Below are 18,827 nucleotides of genomic sequence, written 5' to 3'. Positions count from 1 at the left end.
GGGGGGGGGGGGGTACCGGGCCCCCACGCCTCCGTCAAATCCATTGTTTACAGAACATGAACCCACCGAGATCGTTCGCTGATTCTTCCTTTGGAGTTGGTTCAGGACTACCAACTCCTCTGTTGCCTCTGCATTGTTGAAATGGATCTCAAATCCACTCTCCTTCTCTTCAGGAAAACAAAGTCAGAGTGTGCATTGTCAGGACTGTAATTAAGGTGTGCTCTTGTCTGATGGTGAACATCAATGTTCTTTCCTGCTTTTATGACATTTAGATAGTGGAGACGCTCAACCAACAAATCTTTGTCTTCAAAAATACTAGGGAGAGCATGATTCACTACAAATTGTGGTACATAGCCCTGGAATGGAGCAGTTGGTGGAGTTGGCAACTGAATACCCGGGATTAGGCTTGCCGGATCCATTGATGGGAGGGTGTTGGCCTCAGACATGTCTTTGTCACCATCACCGTGGTCCTTACCATCACTATCATTATCAGATTTCTCCGGTGCAGAGTCATCAAAACCAAGTTGACAGTCCTTGGCATCATGTTTAAGGGAACCAAATTTGGTGCAAAAGTTCCCAAGTCTCTCATATTGGAACTTAACAATTGTGTTCTCATTAGCAATAAAACATATGTTCTTTTGGAATCTTAATGGATCATCTATGTTCTAGTCAATCCTAACACGAACTGCCCCAATTTGGTTTTCGTTCTCATCATAGTCAACTTCAGTGACATAGCCTAACTTTTTTCATACCCATCTAGCCGTAGCATTTGTTAAGCAAAGGGTTGGAATACCTTGGATTTGAACCCAAAAGGGATGATCTTCATATTGGTCTCACTGATGTTTGGGTACCACCGATGTGTAGTAACCATCCAATCATTGAAAGACCACAGTTCTCTGCATAGTACAAGATTCAAGGAATCTTCTGATTGGAAATGAAATTGTACTTTTCTGCCATCAAGGATGCGTCACAACCAAAGTGTGTCGATTAACAGAAATCGCACGGTTAAGTAACTCCGGTGGAAGCAAGATTGGAGCATCATCAATGCCCAAATCAAGGTCTTGAACGGATTTGCGAAGATTATCACTTATTCTTTTCGTAAATTGGGTGATGGAAGGAGGCAATTGGGGAATGGATGATAAAAAACGAGGGAAGGTTGAGAATTTATAGGGGTTCCATGGCGGTTTCGGCTGAAGGTTAACTCCCGTGAAACAGGGAGACAAATAACTGTCATGAGTAACTGACATAAATAAACCGTCGAGATGGATTTCCAACACAAATTGGAGGGATTTCACGGTCGGAAAAGAACTCCTGATTAGAGACAAGATCGGAGATGAAAAAATGAAAAACGGTTGAAGACGATCGCCTCTCGCGTCGCCCCGAGAGAGAGACGTTGACTCTTTTTATTATTTAATTATATGCTTTTATGTTATGTTTGTTTAAAATTTTTTGAAATGCAATATCTTTTAAGTTTTGAATATAAAATGTTTTAAAATTTAAAATGTTTTAAAATTTAAACAAAATAAATACTAAATTGTAATTTTGAATATAATCATTATTTAAATGAGATTCATTTAAGAACTCTTTAAGAGGTTATTAACTTCTTTTTTATAACTTTATATCAATACTATAAAAACAAAATACATTTATCTCCAGGGCTTGACACCTCAGCCTTAACTTTGAACCTGGTATTGACACATCAACTTATTTGTTTACTAAATGAAAACATTTCATTAATACAACTCATATATCTCAGCCAACAATAATTATTTCCTGTTCCACATCAACATTTTTATAGTTTTTAGGAACTAACACATCATTTAAATTGTGTAACCAATTAAATTATAAGAAATAATAAACATCATCAATAATTTTAGAAAACAAATGTTTAAATTTATAGCCTAAATTTAAACTAAATTAATAAATCATTTACAATTTTCAAAAATATAATAATATCAACTAAGTATATTAATCATTGTATATCAATATTTTCCAAAAACAAAGGTTTAAAATTATAGCTTAAAGTTAAAATAAATTAATAAATCATTTATAACTTTTGAAAATATACTAATGCTAACCAAGTATAAATAAAATCAATTCAACCATAGTATCATATTAGTAAAGTATAATATTAGTCAAATATAAATATAATACAAATAAAATAAAAATATAATACAAATAGAATATAAATTAAGATTAACCATGAATAACACAAAACCAAACTAAAGTAAAACTATGTATTTGTATATTGACTTACATGGAATTATTATCAAACAAAACAAAACAATTAGATTAAAAAAAGAACCAAAAAAAGAAATAAATAACTTCTCACAGAACAAAAAAACTATATAAAAATTATGTGATTAAATTTGTATAAACTACAAAAATAATACACCATAAAATCAAGGTACACTAATATATCCCCCACAACAAGTAAATAAAATAAAGTTTGAGATTAGTGTTGATAGTGATTTTATATATAAGAACACCAACTAATGATAAATTGAACAATATATAAGTTCCAGAATTGAAGGTTTTATATTTTAGTTTAAAATCAGTGACTTAAAATTACTTTGACAATCAACCTAAATGCTATGCTATTCAACATAAGTATAATAATATGAGAAAATGTTATAGATACTCCTTCTCAAAAATATCATTTTTTTGGTCATTTTCATTTTTGTCCTCTTTTGCATAATTACATTGTGTTAAATTGATTTGTAGATTTTTTTTAGGTTTGGGTTCTCTGTTTTATCTTAGGGTATAGTTTTAAGGAGTATGATTTACTATTTGGAGTCTAGAGTTTATAATTTAGTCATTTGTATATTGAAAGAATGTATTATTAAAAATGGACAATAAGAGAAAGTATTTTTGCAAAAGGGTATTGAAAAATGGTATTTTTACAAATGCCCCTACTAATATTAAATAATACACAATACGAGACTAAAGTAAAAATATGTCTATGTACTTCCGGTTAGTCTTTCTCTTTTGCAGGATTAAGTAATGAATCAACTTCCAACACTCCCTCTTGATTCATTTGCTTAATCCCCAAAATCTAATTTAGGGATTTGATCCTAAGGCTTCTTCTCGTCCTCTGTGTTCACCTCTTCAATGTATGAATCTCTTAAATCGAGCATCGTTCATCTCTTTTGTTTTGTCCACGTAGGAGTAAAAAGCTGATGTGTATTAATTGTTATAATTTGATTAGATATTCATTTTAACTGATGTGTCAGTCTCTGCTTCAATACAAAAGCTGATGTGTCATGCTCTGGTGAAAAATATGGAAGTTTTTTTGTATTGATAACTTTTATAACAACAAAAAAAAAATACTATATAACAATTATGTGTTTAAGTTTGTATAAACTGCAAAAAAAAACACACCACAAATTCAAATTACACTAATATATCTCTCACAAAAGTAAATAAAAAATAAGAACATACATTAGGTTTAGTTAGGCTATTTGAGATTTCTCTATTTTTTTATTTTATTAGTGGATTTTTGTATCTTATTATTGGATAAACTATTGTTTTTACAATTAATCCAATTTCAAAAAAGTATATTTTTCAATAATTCGATATATCTAAAAATAGTTAAAAAAAGTATCATGCGCATAGCGCGGATCTAACCTAGTTAAAAGTAATAGTAGAAACTATTTGAGTTGGTCTTAGCAAAAAATAACAAAAATGGCCTATACAGGGATCGAACCTGTGACCTTCGCGTTATTAGCACGACGATCTAACCAACTGAGCTAATAGGCCAACATATATATTTTGCAACAAAACAGATATAGCTTCTGATTGGGAGAGACTTTAAAAGCTTTAAATTTAATTTAAAGTCTTAAAAGCTAAATTTTTACCAATCATGTTTTTGTTGCTTTATTATTTTTATTAGCCTATAAAGTCTAACTATCCACTTTTATAGTTTGTACGTACAAAATTTTGAAGTCACAAATGTAGAGACTTTTTCGGTATAAAAAATAAATAATAATAAAACTGTAATTATTTTTTCTCTTTCTTATTTTCCGATTAAAACATACAATTTATATATAATTTATCACAAATACATTTTGATTCTTTTATTTATGTTATTTTGAAATCCATTTTTGCATCAACAACCATTATAACCCATAATCAATTATGTTATCATATCTTCATATTTCTTATTTGTTGAAAATATTTATCTATTCATTTTTATGAGTTTTTATATTTTTCTAAATTTTTATTTTAATATAATTTATTATGTTTCCACATAAATTTATTCTTAACATAATTTATATTTATGAAAAACATACAATAAAAATAATGTCAAAGTTAAAATCTCTACAGCAAAAGTCTCTACGGTCAATGAATTTACAGTCAGAGCATCTACGTTCAGAAATAACGGTCGTTACCAATCAAAGCCGTAGTTTATTACTATATTAGGACACCAATACCATAGAAATTGAATATAATATAGTGTAAGAGAACATGATTTTTTTTTGTTTTTTTTTTCAGTTTTTGTATGATGTATGGTAATTCGGAAAATAGCATCATATTTCATTTATTAGCATATATTATATCGATGTGCTTTTCTAAAATGTTAGGGTTTCTACAAATATAGGATGCATTTTATTTTGTTAATTAACTACGATATCTTTGTATAAAAGTCTTTGAAAATTAACCAAATCTCTCAAACAGAAATTGTATAACTTTCTTGGATTAGTATATTACTTACATTACATGGAGTGTAACTTGTCTATAACTTTATCAAAGAAATTTCAATTCGAAAGTTTTCAAACATATATAATTAAGAAAATAAAATAAAAAGACAGCAAGAGAAAATTTGGCGACGTAGAAGAAAGTAGAAAACGTGGACACGACCACAACTCTGGTCTCTGAATAAAGACTTTGGCTGGCCACCCACCAGCAAGATCCTCTTTTTTACTTAGTTTATTTTAGTTCAATGTTCATCCTAATTTTTAATAATCTTTTTGTTTTTTTCGTGTTGAATCTTCACCACTAAGGTCTGACGCAAGAAACGAAGAAAATGAAAAGTTGCATTATCATTATTCTTGAATACTATATTATCAAGTGAAATGAAACTATTTTACTTATAACTTTTTGTAATTTATATTTCGAGTTTTATAAGAAAATATAAACATAATTAGAAACTATACTTTTTCTTAAGTCGATTTGTTTTGTAGACTTAAAAAAACAAATTGTGAAGCGAAAAGATAGAAAAGATCGGACTCAGTCAAAAACGTCAAATTTAGGATTTACACAATCGACCTTACAACTAGTTGATACTTGATACACAATCTCGTCGCAACCACTTTATATTAGTCCCAAGATAGTTTTTTATATGATGAGTATCCGCTCTAAGCGCGGGATTGTGATATAATTTTTTTTGTAAATCTGTTATATTAAGTTAAGATATTTAAATATTAGTAAATCAATTTTTTATTGTCTATTTGAATGGAAATTTGTTATTTTATTATTATTAATCACTAACAGATTTTTTAAATATGTTAATGATTAACTTTTTGATAATTATTGAAATAAAATAACATAATAATTCCCTTTATTATTTAAAGGGATACTTTGTTAGTTAGGAATTAGGAGTACCTTGTTTGTATGTAAATGTTAAAAATAATTAGTGAATATTTTTAAAAACATATTCGTTAGATTTTAATAGATAGTCATTAAACTCCGCTTTGGAAAACCAGTTTTTTCTTTCACACTCCTCATGTTCTTTCTCTACGTTCATATGTTTCTCCTTCTAACCCTATCCTACATGCATTATAGAATTTAGACTTCTTAGTTAAAAGACATTGTTAAATATTAGTGTATAGACATTAGATTCAAAATAAAAAGAAATGAGTGAGTTACTTTTTTTTTTGTGTAGCTTACTCTTTTTGTAAATATTTAGATGGCATGAATGTTTGAGTCAAAATAGAACTTTGTGGTTGCTCGTAGAGTTAAAAGTATTGGCTACCTGTTTAATACATACAAAGTGAATATGTATTAGTCAATATGTGAGTATAAATTGTTGGTTAGAGTTTAGACTGTTTAATTATCTTTTTATCTTGTGGTAAAGGACATGGCCTTCAAATAGTTGAGTTAACCCTCGTTACCACCATGAAATTTTTATTGCCTATTGGTGAGCTAAGATGTGAGAGGAAAGTTGATATAGCGACGTGCTTTTGAAGTTTCATCACTAAGGTTTTGCACCCTCGTTAGTCGTTACCACCATGAAAGTTCTATTTTGACTCAAGCATTCACGCCATCAACTTTTATTTTCACATTTGGTAACATATTATTCAGTTTTCTAGGACAGATATAACAGAGGTGTTTACCACATTCGCATGAGACGGACAGTTATATTGCTGCATAGATATATGTCCCGATTGTTACTCTGCCTAGAGCGATGGTTTTATGTCGACATGTCGTCAGACGATTGAGGAGTATGATCCTTTCTCGGTTACTCTCACAATCGAAGGTCAAGCTATGTGGGTGGGGGAATGAATGTGTATACGTTATTTATATGTGAGATATATATATATATATACGTTACGTAGCACTATAGCATTAATTCAAGTATGTTTAGAACTTAAGAAGTTGGAAGGATTTGTTTATTTTCTGACTATATTAATATATTCTGACCCTTTTTTTTTTGTTAAAATATATTCTGACCTTTGTGATACACGTACGTACGGTTTAATCGATAAGCTTATTTTTTGTGGAAAACTTTTTAAAAAAATTATGTAGTTTTATGGAAATGATCTTATACATGTTGAATTCCAGGTGAGCATGTTTAAATTTAAAACCGCAAGATATAGTTATAATATGATTGTTTTAGTTTAATAGTTACAAATCATGTGAGGTTGTGCTAGAAGATTTCAGAATCGAAAATTCAATCAGTTTGTTTTTATTTTTATTTCTAGTTTTATAGATTAATTAGAAAGGTTGAAATCTCTTTTTTTCAGATAAATTTGGGGTTTATTAACTAACGTCCAGGTATCATATGGAAATGCTATTTCGTAACGACCTAACTTGACATGGGACTTACTGTTGTTAAATTTATTAACTATTATTTATCCACTCTTGTCTTTGGTTTTTCTCCAAATCTATTTGTTCTTTATATTTTACTGGTGAGGAGATCAAAAGTTTTTGGTGGTTACTGTAACTATTTGTATTTTGAATACGTACTTTAATGGCTATAATGGATATAGTTAAAGTGTTAGATATTAATTTATCATATACATAATAGTTACCACATGAGTCATGAACAAGTCCATGGCGGGAAAATTGACTCGTTTAAAACCGTTGGGCCGGGGTCGAAACCGAGAGTATTAAGGGAGAAGTCGTCACGGGTCAGGAAAGAGTCACGGGTGGGTAACTTCGACCCGATAATTGGGATATCAATCATAATGCTAACGTTAATGATAATGTTGATGTGGGGACGTGTGTGTGCGATTCTTTGTACATCCACTTGGTGTTATTTTCTCCCTCGTATCAGAGAAGCTGCAACTGCGGTTGGTGTGGCCAAACGCAAACGCAGTGGTAGCGGTAAAGCTGAAAGCAGATTGTTTCCAGGTGAGTTGGATTTGAGTTCTGAGGCTTACAAAGAAAAGGTCGTTTTGGAAGGATTTCTTGTTCGGCAACACCGTGTTTCGCTCTAAAGACTGTTTTTTTGAATGTTTTTTTCTTTTAGTTCTCTCTTTTTATACGTGTAGTGTGTCTTGTTTTTTTTTTTTTTTTTTTTTTTTTGTCATATCACACGATTGTCATTGTTCGTTCGTTCATGCGTGCACATATGTATACAGGAAATTTTGACCTTGTCTTGTGAATCGTTACCAACATCTAACATAGGGTAAAACTCGAAACTGCGTTACAAATTTGCATAAGTTCGCCTTACCAATCTATCGTGCATTGCATTACTTAACACGGTTTTATTTCAAATGCTCAGTTATGTACGTAGTTTAGTTTTAGTACGATTATAGTTAATCCACATTTTTTAATTAGCAGAATTTGGGGCTAAACGAAGTACATAATTTGCTTCCAACCCTTTATGTCAGCCAAGCTTTACAATCAGTAATATACTTCGGTTTGAAGTGTTAGGCTGAAAGCTTTATGATTACCTTTGTTGGCCAGGATTTTAAACAGCTTTTCTCTGTAGTTGCCAAAATGAAATCCAAGACCAGTATACCAGACACAGAGACAAAAAGTAACACATTTTTAAAATATAACTTTGAACAACTTAGTTCATTTTTTTTTCTGTGGTTTTCCTTTGGTATGAGGATACATGTTAGGTCTTTTCTGTTGTCAACTATATTGATCTTTTCTTCAACAATAAGACAACATCTGCCATTAATATAAGATAAATTAACATTTACAAAAGCTATCGATTTGGCCTAAATTTATGTTCTCTACCCAAAAAAAGACTTCATTGATAAGCTTAAGACCTTGTCAGTGATGACAAAAACTAACCTCCAAACGTGAGAAACTGAATCGTTAACTGAAGATCATAATCGTCTAAATCCTAGTTCGGTTCCAGAAGACCTGCAACTCTTGGCACCCGAACAAATTTACGAATTTCAAAACCTGAAAAACGACCATGTAACAAATCAGGATTTCTTGTAGCCATTCCATGTGAGACAAACTCTCTAATCCATGTCCATGATATGTTCTCATTATTATACTTGTTAGTTAACTTTACAGTAGTAGGCTCAGAACAAGAGAAAAATTTCTTACTCATGCTTTTGCAAATGCCAATCAGGACTGCCTTGTGTGTAACCCATCTCTTTTAATTTGCACATGGTTGCTAGCATGGCGTTTGCCAGCGATATAGGTGGTTCAGCTCTGCACCAAAGGCCTGTTGCAAGACGCAAGTCACTTAAAACCTTTAAGAATGACATATATCTCACAATTGAAGTCCACAACCACAAGTATATGAAAACCTATCCCCAAAAGCATTTGATAACATAAAAGAAATAACAGGTGACTTAATGAGGACCAAGAAGCTAACCATTCATAGCAGTTAGATATAGTCAAATAAACCTACACTCCAAAAGGGACAAGTACACTCGACCATCGGCTGATGAAATTATGTAATTTCTCTGGTGGATGGTCTTACAAACAATAATACTCATAATTTCCTCAAGAAAATTGACTGTGTCAAGTACCAACATCCAATACAGAATCCCTCCCAATTACTGATACATCTTTGTCCACATCAAACTGTTATGTTCTAAAGTATACCTATTGTTGTTCATCATGAAACATCTAATGAGAACAAGTCTCTGATTCTCAATTTAGTACCTAATCTAACTATATAGTCTCCCCCACTGAACGTACTTAACTACAGAACAAGCAAGCAGGGAGGGCCTAGAGACCGTATACTTCGAGCGAAACAAGCACTATATCATAAAACTCAGACCATAACTGGAGAAAGTACAGTGTTTCCATTTGTCGAATAATAAGAAATACATAGAACAAACACAAATATAACAAAAGAAAGGAGAGTTGGCATAAATGGATTGCTAGAGGAGAGGTTACATTATCTAGTTGCTTGAAAGACGTGCCAAACATCAAAACTGTGGCAATAAGCGATTAAAACCCAGAGATATTTATCAAAGAACAAGCGAGAAGCATCTAGCACCACAAATTCTTATTTGCAAGAAAGGCCACCCCACTTTGAAAATATATGTATGATAAAAACCTCCTTAAAAAAAAGACTATAAAGGCTATTGAGCGCAGCCTACCACCACATATATTCATTCACATGTACAACCCCCAGACCATTTAAATAGGAAGATTCATGCCAACAAAAACAAGCGAGTGTGGCAGCAGACGACACATCCTTCGGACAAGTTAAGAAGGTGGTTGTTTTGAACCCACTGAATTAAGATTAGCTGCTTGTCTCAAGCCAAGCCATGAATACCATAAGCTCACATTTAGGTCATTCATATCATTTCCCAAGTTACCACCATCATTTGAAACGGCTCTTTCATTTTTATCTTCTATCATTTCAAATATGTAATTGCAAAAAATAAAAAGCAAAATGGCTCTTATGCGAAATCAAATGGAGCAAACACTTCATCAAATGCTCACAATAATTAATATGAAGTCAAACCTCGTTATGTCACATGGTTTGAGCAGAGAGCAAATTGTTTTCAGACAAACAAATAGAAAGCATTACCTTACAAGTCTTCGATACTTCTTCAGAATGCACCAGATAGCAACTGTAAAATGGACTGACTGGACTCACAATTGTATAGAAATGCATGCTTCTTGTTCCTGCTAAAAATACAAGGCAGCGAGACATGGCTTATCTCCATAAGAGAGAGACATGAGATGAAAAAAAATTACGAAATTGAGAAAGTAGTTATAGCGATGTCTACAATAGGACCTGCCATGTATATAGTAGACCTAAGTTACTCATTCAAACAACAAGATACGAGTAAGCAATAGGCCTCTAATCTAGAAGCTAACAAGGGAGCAAACTCAGGCTCACACTGAATATTCTTGCCACCTAAGTCTGCTTAACAGTGTATTCATTAATATGATTTCTCAGAGACCGGCAACGATTACAGGGCTCAGAAAATGAAACAAAAGAACCATTTTTGACTATAAAGTTTAAATTTCATTTAACCAGGAAAAGCTTTGGAGCACAATGTGATTGGCATAATTACAGGATCTGCGAAACGGAAGCACTAACCAATTAAAAAACAAGAACCTATACTGTGAAGAATATGATCCACAGATACATTTGACAGGAAAAAATACAATATACAGAATCCTGGCAAAAGTCTGCAGTAGTTTTTGATGCCTCTGGAAGTGGGTATATCCAAAAAAGTCCTCCACGGAAGAGAAAGTAGTATAACTGTAACTGTTTGATGACAACACTGATAAAAGACTTGACTTAAGTATTTAGAAAATCAAACCTAGAGGATTAACCTTGTTAATGAGACACTAGCAGCTTCGTTTCCATTGATACAAACAGGAGCAGGCCAACAAAATTCTACCTTCACTTCAAGCTGGCCTCCAACAATTCGCGGTAGGCATGTCTGGCCGAGATGGTAGCATCTGGGAAGCAGCATGACCTTAAATGGGTAATTAAAATGTTAAGACAAGTAAAAAGGTTTCTGACGGTGTCTTGAGAGTTTACAAATAGATGCTTTGACTGAGATAGTCTCACCTGGCATTGCAGGGGCAGCTTGTAAGTTACTAGTAGCAGAAGGCTGATAGCTCCCTGAAGGTGGACGTTCTGGAGCTGGCCGGAAGAAACCTGAAGGAATTGCAAGCAAGACCATCAATTGCAAGGAATTAAGTCATTACACAAACAGACATAATGGAAAACAATAATCAACATATGTATAAAACTCAACAGCTAAAGGATTAATAAGGATTCAAGCATCTACATACTATCTGTAACTCTAGGAAGGCCTGGATGTGAATTTCTTCCATGTCTCCAGGCATCACTCTGATTTTCTGCATGATGTCCACTTGAAGGAATCCGCCATGGTTCCTCATTTCTGTATCGCCGTCCATCATCATGTTGAGGTGGGAAAGAGTACGGATGAGTGTAGGAATGCTGGGATTGCAATTGAACATGGCTTGGATACGAAAAATGACTGGACGGTGCTGAAGGCAGCCTAACTATAGGTCTTTGGGACAGAGAGTTGCTCGGCTGAAACCGTTGGTTCTGTGAAGAAACGTCAGGATTAAAAAGTACATCGCTGCTCCCAAATTCTAGTTGTCTGGAGGAAGTAAATGATGAAGGTTCCCTGGAACTGCACACTCCTGCTGGTGAAAAACTAGATGATTGCTGCACAAAAAATTCGGTTTGTCCAGCCCCCTCAACATGACTTCTACGTGAAGAACTTCCTGGCCCTTGGACAATTTGATCACCCTGCACATGATGCCCAGGAGTTGAGAAATAAATGATAAATGATGAATGTATATTAAGGAATCATGAGTAACATCAAACAGAATAAATCAAAGAACTTACAGTGAAAATGCTACAGCGGTCTTGCTGCACAGATCCTGGGTATGTTTGATGTGATAATGGGTATGCTGGGGGAGGAAATCCAGGTTGAAGTGGTAACTGATGATGGCTACCTAAGGATGGTTGAGTTGTTAGTGATGGTGGTAAAGCTATAGATTGTGAAGGCAGTGGTGGTAGAGGTGGAGGCGGCAGTGAAGGTGGAGGCGGCGGTGAAGGTGGAGGTGAAAGGGGCGGCGGTGGTGGAGGTGGAAACTGCACTGCGGGAGGCAGTGGTGGCAGTAATGGAGGTGGAGATGAAGGCGGAAGAGGCGGTGATGGAGGTGGGGGAGAAGGTGGTAAAGGAGGGAGAGACGGAGGTGATTCATGAGGTAGCGGAGGAGATCCCTCTGGAAGGGAAGGAACCTCGGTCGATTTTTGTGCAACTGGTTCCATAACATCCTGTGACTGTTCTTTTGTCTCATTCTCACAGAACGAGGAAGGTGCTACATCTTTCTGCTGACCAGATACATCTTCCATTTCAAGTTCACGATCTACATCCTCCAAAACTCGATGGGATTTATCACTCAAAGTATCATGTACTTCCAAATCATCTAAAGCATTGAAACGTTCCACATCAGATGTGCTTTTTATTTTTTCTGCTGTTGGAAGATCGTCATCTTCTTCATCATCTTCAAAATTATGAGAAGAGAAAAACCCAGGCAGATGAAACGTTGCATTGCTGCAGAAAAAGTGGCACATAAGTTCATAACCACTCTACTGAATAGCATCTCTAACAACTCTTCATGATATAAATTTTCCTGACTATCCTTGTTATTTTGTCATCAGTATGTAAAAAATCCGGAAAATACACTACTAAGCAAGATAGTCGTTTAGCATACCTGCCATACTCATCGACAAGCATCCCTTCCATTTCCCTGAGAGGATCATCTACAGCACGCTCAGATCTAGAAGGACGTCGCAGGGAAAACCCAACTGTTGCATCATCACCAGAAGCTCTAATATCATCAATATAACGTCGCAGAAGAGATTCGGGGAAAACTTTCCTTTCAAGCCACAACTTCAGAACCTGAAAAAGCAAAGAGGTCACTGACTCCAACCTAAAAAGATGTAAGGATAACCTAGAAACAAGCAAATAGTAAAAGTACCTTCAGACATTTACGACGATTATCACTAGCACCAGTCCCTGGAGGAGCAGCGGCACGTAAAAGACGTGGCAAAGCAGCTTGCACATTAGGAACGTAAGAAGCACCAGCAACACCTAGAAATAGAATTCACAAGCATCAGAATCCATAAGCTGTTTAAAACAATAAAGAACAAAATCTAAATACCAAAAGCATTTCAGGGATGCAATAATTTGATAACAGGTATTGCATCCTCAAACGGAACCCTCACCTTTTTGGCTGTGCGAATGCTGGGTGATAGAGTCAACGAGAAAGAACAAGTCAACTTTACGATGGAAGTGAGATTCACTTTCCAACTTTCGTATGAGAAGTTCCACCACCTAGATAAAAACACAAACAAAATTTCCCAGTTAAAGCAACTATTCTATGAACAATGTTACACACCATATGCTATTAATAATTTGTGAAAGCAATTGATTTCATGTGTGCAGCCTGACATTAAGTTTGTTGTCAGCCTTAAGAAAAAACTTAATGAAAGCCAACCAAACATCTTACCTCACTAGCAAGCCCATATTTGGCACAATCAATTGCTAGGCGAGTTGCACGGCCAATACTTTCCCTAGTTCTTGATAAGGTCTCTATCATGCCTTCAAAAGCATCCCGGGAAACAGCAGCCTCAGTGCCACCACTAAGTGAACCTCCAACTGACCTATGTCCTGAACTAAGTCTTCTCTCGTCATTATCATCAGTCTCAATCTGATTTATTGATGAGGACTTCTGCCCATGATTTGATGGAGAAGAATCTTGTTGATGTCCTTCAACAACTAACGGCATTGCGATGGCAGCAGATGCTGAAGCATTCTGAACCAATGGGCTATGGCTCCTCATATGTGTATCACTGATGCTTAAGAAACTAGGGTTCCAATTCCCAAACATTGAATTATGTGAATGTGCTAGTTTTCTTTTTGCCTGTGCAGCTGCAATTAAATCCTTCATAGATGCAGCCGAATCTGTGGTCTTTGCACTGGTAAATGGAGCACTCCACTTTTCTCGATTGAGGTCAAGGCTGCAAAAAAATAATAATAATAATAAGAAAAAAAATTTAAGCAAGCCGGCATTAACACAAAAAGATGACAGATAGAATGTAACATACTTGCCACCAGACAAGTTCTCAGACGTGTCTCTTGAAACACCAGCGTCATTCACACGAAATGCAGCTTTTGTAACCACTGTTGGCCTCTCTCCAACTGAAGCTGATTTGTGTCTCTGATTTGCTGGCTGAGACTGAGAAGAGCTTACTTTATCAGATCCCGTAACTGCCTCCTTACAAGTTTCACTTTGAGGCTTCTTTGCCATCACAAAAGCAGAAACCTTCACAGATGACTTTGCAACTTTTTGTTGTCCTGCAACGTGCTTGTTGGTCGAAACCAGCTGAGGGGACATCTTCGGAGAACGCTTGACATCCTTCGGCTGCAACTCATTGATGGGTTTTACCATGGGTAAGTTGTTAGTAGAATTCTCCGCATAACCTGGTAATACACGTGGTGCATCCTCACAATGTTTACGCAGAGGGAACTTCCTTAGTTCAGTACTCTCTGTAGATCCAGCAGATATCTTAGCTTTAGTAGAAGTGCCATGACCCACGTTAGCACTTTTATGACCATCAGTCAAGACTGATACCGTTTTCGGAACAATGGCTGGTCTTCCATGTAATGGGGTTTTTGGATCTTCATCATCGTCTTCGTCATAGATACAAACAGCCCTCCGTTTTTTCAACGACTGAGGAGCTGGAACCTTAACATTACTAACAGGGGAGGAACGGTCTTTCTGTTCCAGATGACTTTTCCCAGATTTATCACGAGACCCAGAAAAAGAAGGAGAGGTAGCATTCTCCATTGTTTGTCTCCGGCGCTTTGTATATGCAACTACTTCTTTATCAATTTGTAAATTTCCACCGCTGGCACTTAATCCTAAGACAATTTCACGCTTAATATCTGATACAATCCCAGCAAAATCAGATTCATCATCAACTCCACACTTCTCTTTATCATTCGCACTTTCAAATCGCTNCTCAGTGCCACCACTAAGTGAACCTCCAACTGACCTATGTCCTGAACTAAGTCTTCTCTCGTCATTATCATCAGTCTCAATCTGATTTATTGATGAGGACTTCTGCCCATGATTTGATGGAGAAGAATCTTGTTGATGTCCTTCAACAACTAACGGCATTGCGATGGCAGCAGATGCTGAAGCATTCTGAACCAATGGGCTATGGCTCCTCATATGTGTATCACTGATGCTTAAGAAACTAGGGTTCCAATTCCCAAACATTGAATTATGTGAATGTGCTAGTTTTCTTTTTGCCTGTGCAGCTGCAATTAAATCCTTCATAGATGCAGCCGAATCTGTGGTCTTTGCACTGGTAAATGGAGCACTCCACTTTTCTCGATTGAGGTCAAGGCTGCAAAAAAATAATAATAATAATAAGAAAAAAAATTTAAGCAAGCCGGCATTAACACAAAAAGATGACAGATAGAATGTAACATACTTGCCACCAGACAAGTTCTCAGACGTGTCTCTTGAAACACCAGCGTCATTCACACGAAATGCAGCTTTTGTAACCACTGTTGGCCTCTCTCCAACTGAAGCTGATTTGTGTCTCTGATTTGCTGGCTGAGACTGAGAAGAGCTTACTTTATCAGATCCCGTAACTGCCTCCTTACAAGTTTCACTTTGAGGCTTCTTTGCCATCACAAAAGCAGAAACCTTCACAGATGATTTTGCAACTTTTTGTTGTCCTGCAACGTGCTTGTTGGTCGAAACCAGCTGAGGGGACATCTTCGGAGAACGCTTGACATCCTTCGGCTGCAACTCATTGATGGGTTTTACCATGGGTAAGCTGTTAGTAGAATTCTCCGCATAACCTGGTAATACACGTGGTGCATCCTCACAATGTTTACGCAGAGGGAACTTCCTTAGTTCAGTACTCTCTGTAGATCCAGCAGATATCTTAGCTTTAGTAGAAGTGCCATGACCCACGTTAGCACTTTTATGACCATCAGTCAAGACTGATACCGTTTTCGGAACAATGGCTGGTCTTCCATGTAATGGGGTTTTTGGATCTTCATCATCGTCTTCGTCATAGATACAAACAGCCCTCCGTTTTTTCAACGACTGAGGAGCTGGAACCTTAACATTACTAACAGGGGAGGAACGGTCTTTCTGTTCCAGATGACTTTTCCCAGATTTATCACGAGACCCAGAAAAAGAAGGAGAGGTAGCATTCTCCATTGTTTGTCTCCGGCGCTTTGTATATGCAACTACTTCTTTATCAATTTGTAAATTTCCACCGCTGGCACTTAATCCTAAGACAATTTCACGCTTAATATCTGATACAATCCCAGCAAAATCAGATTCATCATCAACTCCACACTTCTCTTTATCATTCGCACTTTCAAATCGCTGCTTTTTAGCAGCTCGTGAGCTTCCATCTACTCTAGGTGCAGGCTTTCCTAATTCAGTTTCAAGCTTTCTTTTCTTTCCGGAAATCACACCCTTGAAGCCAGGTGAATTTTCATGCTTGCCAGCAGACACTTTGGAGCTAGATTTTTCTGTCAACGGACCTTTGGACTTTTTGGAATCAGAGCTACCACTGGCAGCTCGACCACCAGGTACATGTGATTTTTTGCTTTTGTCTCTGTGAACTGTATCTTCATCTTTTATAACAGAGCCACCTGCTTTCTTCTTAATACTCTTACCGTTGGCCAGCTTCTTTTGGCCATTGCCAAAATGTTCAATGCATGCATTAGCGTCAGTTCCTTTATCAAAATCTTCTTTCTTANTGGATCTTCATCATCGTCTTCGTCATAGATACAAACAGCCCTCCGTTTTTTCAACGACTGAGGAGCTGGAACCTTAACATTACTAACAGGGGAGGAACGGTCTTTCTGTTCCAGATGACTTTTCCCAGATTTATCACGAGACCCAGAAAAAGAAGGAGAGGTAGCATTCTCCATTGTTTGTCTCCGGCGCTTTGTATATGCAACTACTTCTTTATCAATTTGTAAATTTCCACCGCTGGCACTTAATCCTAAGACAATTTCACGCTTAATATCTGATACAATCCCAGCAAAATCAGATTCATCATCAACTCCACACTTCTCTTTATCATTCGCACTTTCAAATCGCTGCTTTTTAGCAGCTCGTGAGCTTCCATCTACTCTAGGTGCAGGCTTTCCTAATTCAGTTTCAAGCTTTCTTTTCTTTCCGGAAATCACACCCTTGAAGCCAGGTGAATTTTCATGCTTGCCAGCAGACACTTTGGAGCTAGATTTTTCTGTCAACGGACCTTTGGACTTTTTGGAATCAGAGCTACCACTGGCAGCTCGACCACCAGGTACATGTGATTTTTTGCTTTTGTCTCTGTGAACTGTATCTTCATCTTTTATAACAGAGCCACCTGCTTTCTTCTTAATACTCTTACCGTTGGCCAGCTTCTTTTGGCCATTGCCAAAATGTTCAATGCATGCATTAGCGTCAGTTCCTTTATCAAAATCTTCTTTCTTAATTTTAGGGTCATCTGAACCATGCTCCAGTGACTCGCTACCAGAGGATGTGCTTGAAATCTTCGATTCCAGAAATGAGGATGAATCTCGATTCCCTATCTCAGCCTTTGTGTCTTCACTATTATTCTTATCTACTTTAGGGAAGCAAGGATCCACCCTAGAATCAACGTTATCAGTTTCATCAGACTCAGTGACTGTATGATCTGTTCCATCCACTATCTCAGGTTTTGTCAAACTAGGCTCAGCAGCATCCAGAGAATCCTCATTGCCCAAGACATTCGACTTGTGATTCTGCAACTTTTCAAATGCAGTGCAGATATCCTTTACAGCTTGTGCAAAGTACTTGACTGTTTTACCTTGACATCTTGCCAATAGCTTGCTCTTTGCCTCACTAGTAAAAGCTTGGATATCAGGCGGCGCAACAAAAGCACTGCAGTAAAGGAATATAACTTGGTCAATGATCAACTTCAAAGAATTAGTCAGCTAGAAAAAAAAAATGCAATCAAAACACCTGATAATTGAGATCTACTACTGCCTAATTTCAGCAACATAATATATTGACTAAAGTTAATATAACTTTCTGGGTGGTAAGGTACCAGAATTTAAGAATACTATGTCTCAACTAACTGAAAATAAGTATACATATACGAGATAAGCTTACATTTCCTCCGTTCCAAAGAACTGAACAAAGTGCTTCTTTGGGTCTGGCGCACGGTTCCAATCTTCAGGCCGGCTCACCTGAAACTCAAAACCAAATCACTTCACAAGAGAGATTAACTAAACTAGATTGTGATGCTCACTATTTATCGAGATGAATAAACATATGTTTTTTTTCATAATTCAACAGTGGAATCTGATCGTGTAACTAGAGAGATGATTTAACTGACTTTAAGTTGGGTGCAATCTCAAGAAACTATAAATCAGGTAAATCTTAAACCAGTCTAATCATGTATTGTAAGGCTCTCAACAAAAGAATAGAGAACACTTGAGCTCATCAACATATGGAATTTCAATTATACATCATACCGACTACGAGGCAAAATAAACAGACAACCCAAAAAAAATTCCATAAAGTGAATGTGTTCCATCATCAGATATTGAAATTCCTAACAATTAAAAAAACAGAAGACCCAACAAAAAAAAAAAAAAAAA

General features: G+C 36.0%; 1 long non-coding RNA gene, 1 other non-coding gene and 1 pseudogene across 4 annotated transcripts; all 3 read right to left on the bottom strand.

The window, feature by feature from the left end:
• TRNAI-AAU lies at positions 3,686–3,759 on the bottom strand. Its single transcript has one exon. It is a non-coding gene; the product is annotated as a tRNA-Ile (tRNA).
• Positions 8,197–10,174, bottom strand: LOC104706617. 3 transcript variants are annotated; one of them, XR_754464.2, is made up of 3 exons: positions 9,538–10,174; positions 8,734–8,854; positions 8,197–8,583 (listed from the first exon to the last, which is right to left on the bottom strand). It is a non-coding gene; the product is annotated as an uncharacterized LOC104706617 (long non-coding RNA). The 3 variants fall into 3 exon arrangements; XR_754463.1 differs by lacking the exon at positions 9,538–10,174 and adding an exon at positions 9,008–9,531; XR_002032975.1 differs by lacking the exon at positions 9,538–10,174 and having other exon boundaries at positions 8,734–9,531.
• LOC104709308 overlaps positions 10,602–18,827 on the bottom strand; it is a 10,023-nt pseudogene continuing 1,797 nt past the window's right edge.

The sequence above is a fragment of the Camelina sativa genome, chromosome 8, assembly GCF_000633955.1.
Source record: "Camelina sativa cultivar DH55 chromosome 8, Cs, whole genome shotgun sequence".
Taxonomy (NCBI): domain Eukaryota; kingdom Viridiplantae; phylum Streptophyta; class Magnoliopsida; order Brassicales; family Brassicaceae; genus Camelina; species Camelina sativa.
Note: the sequence above shows the minus strand (reverse complement) of the source record. Positions and strands in the feature narration are given on the sequence as shown.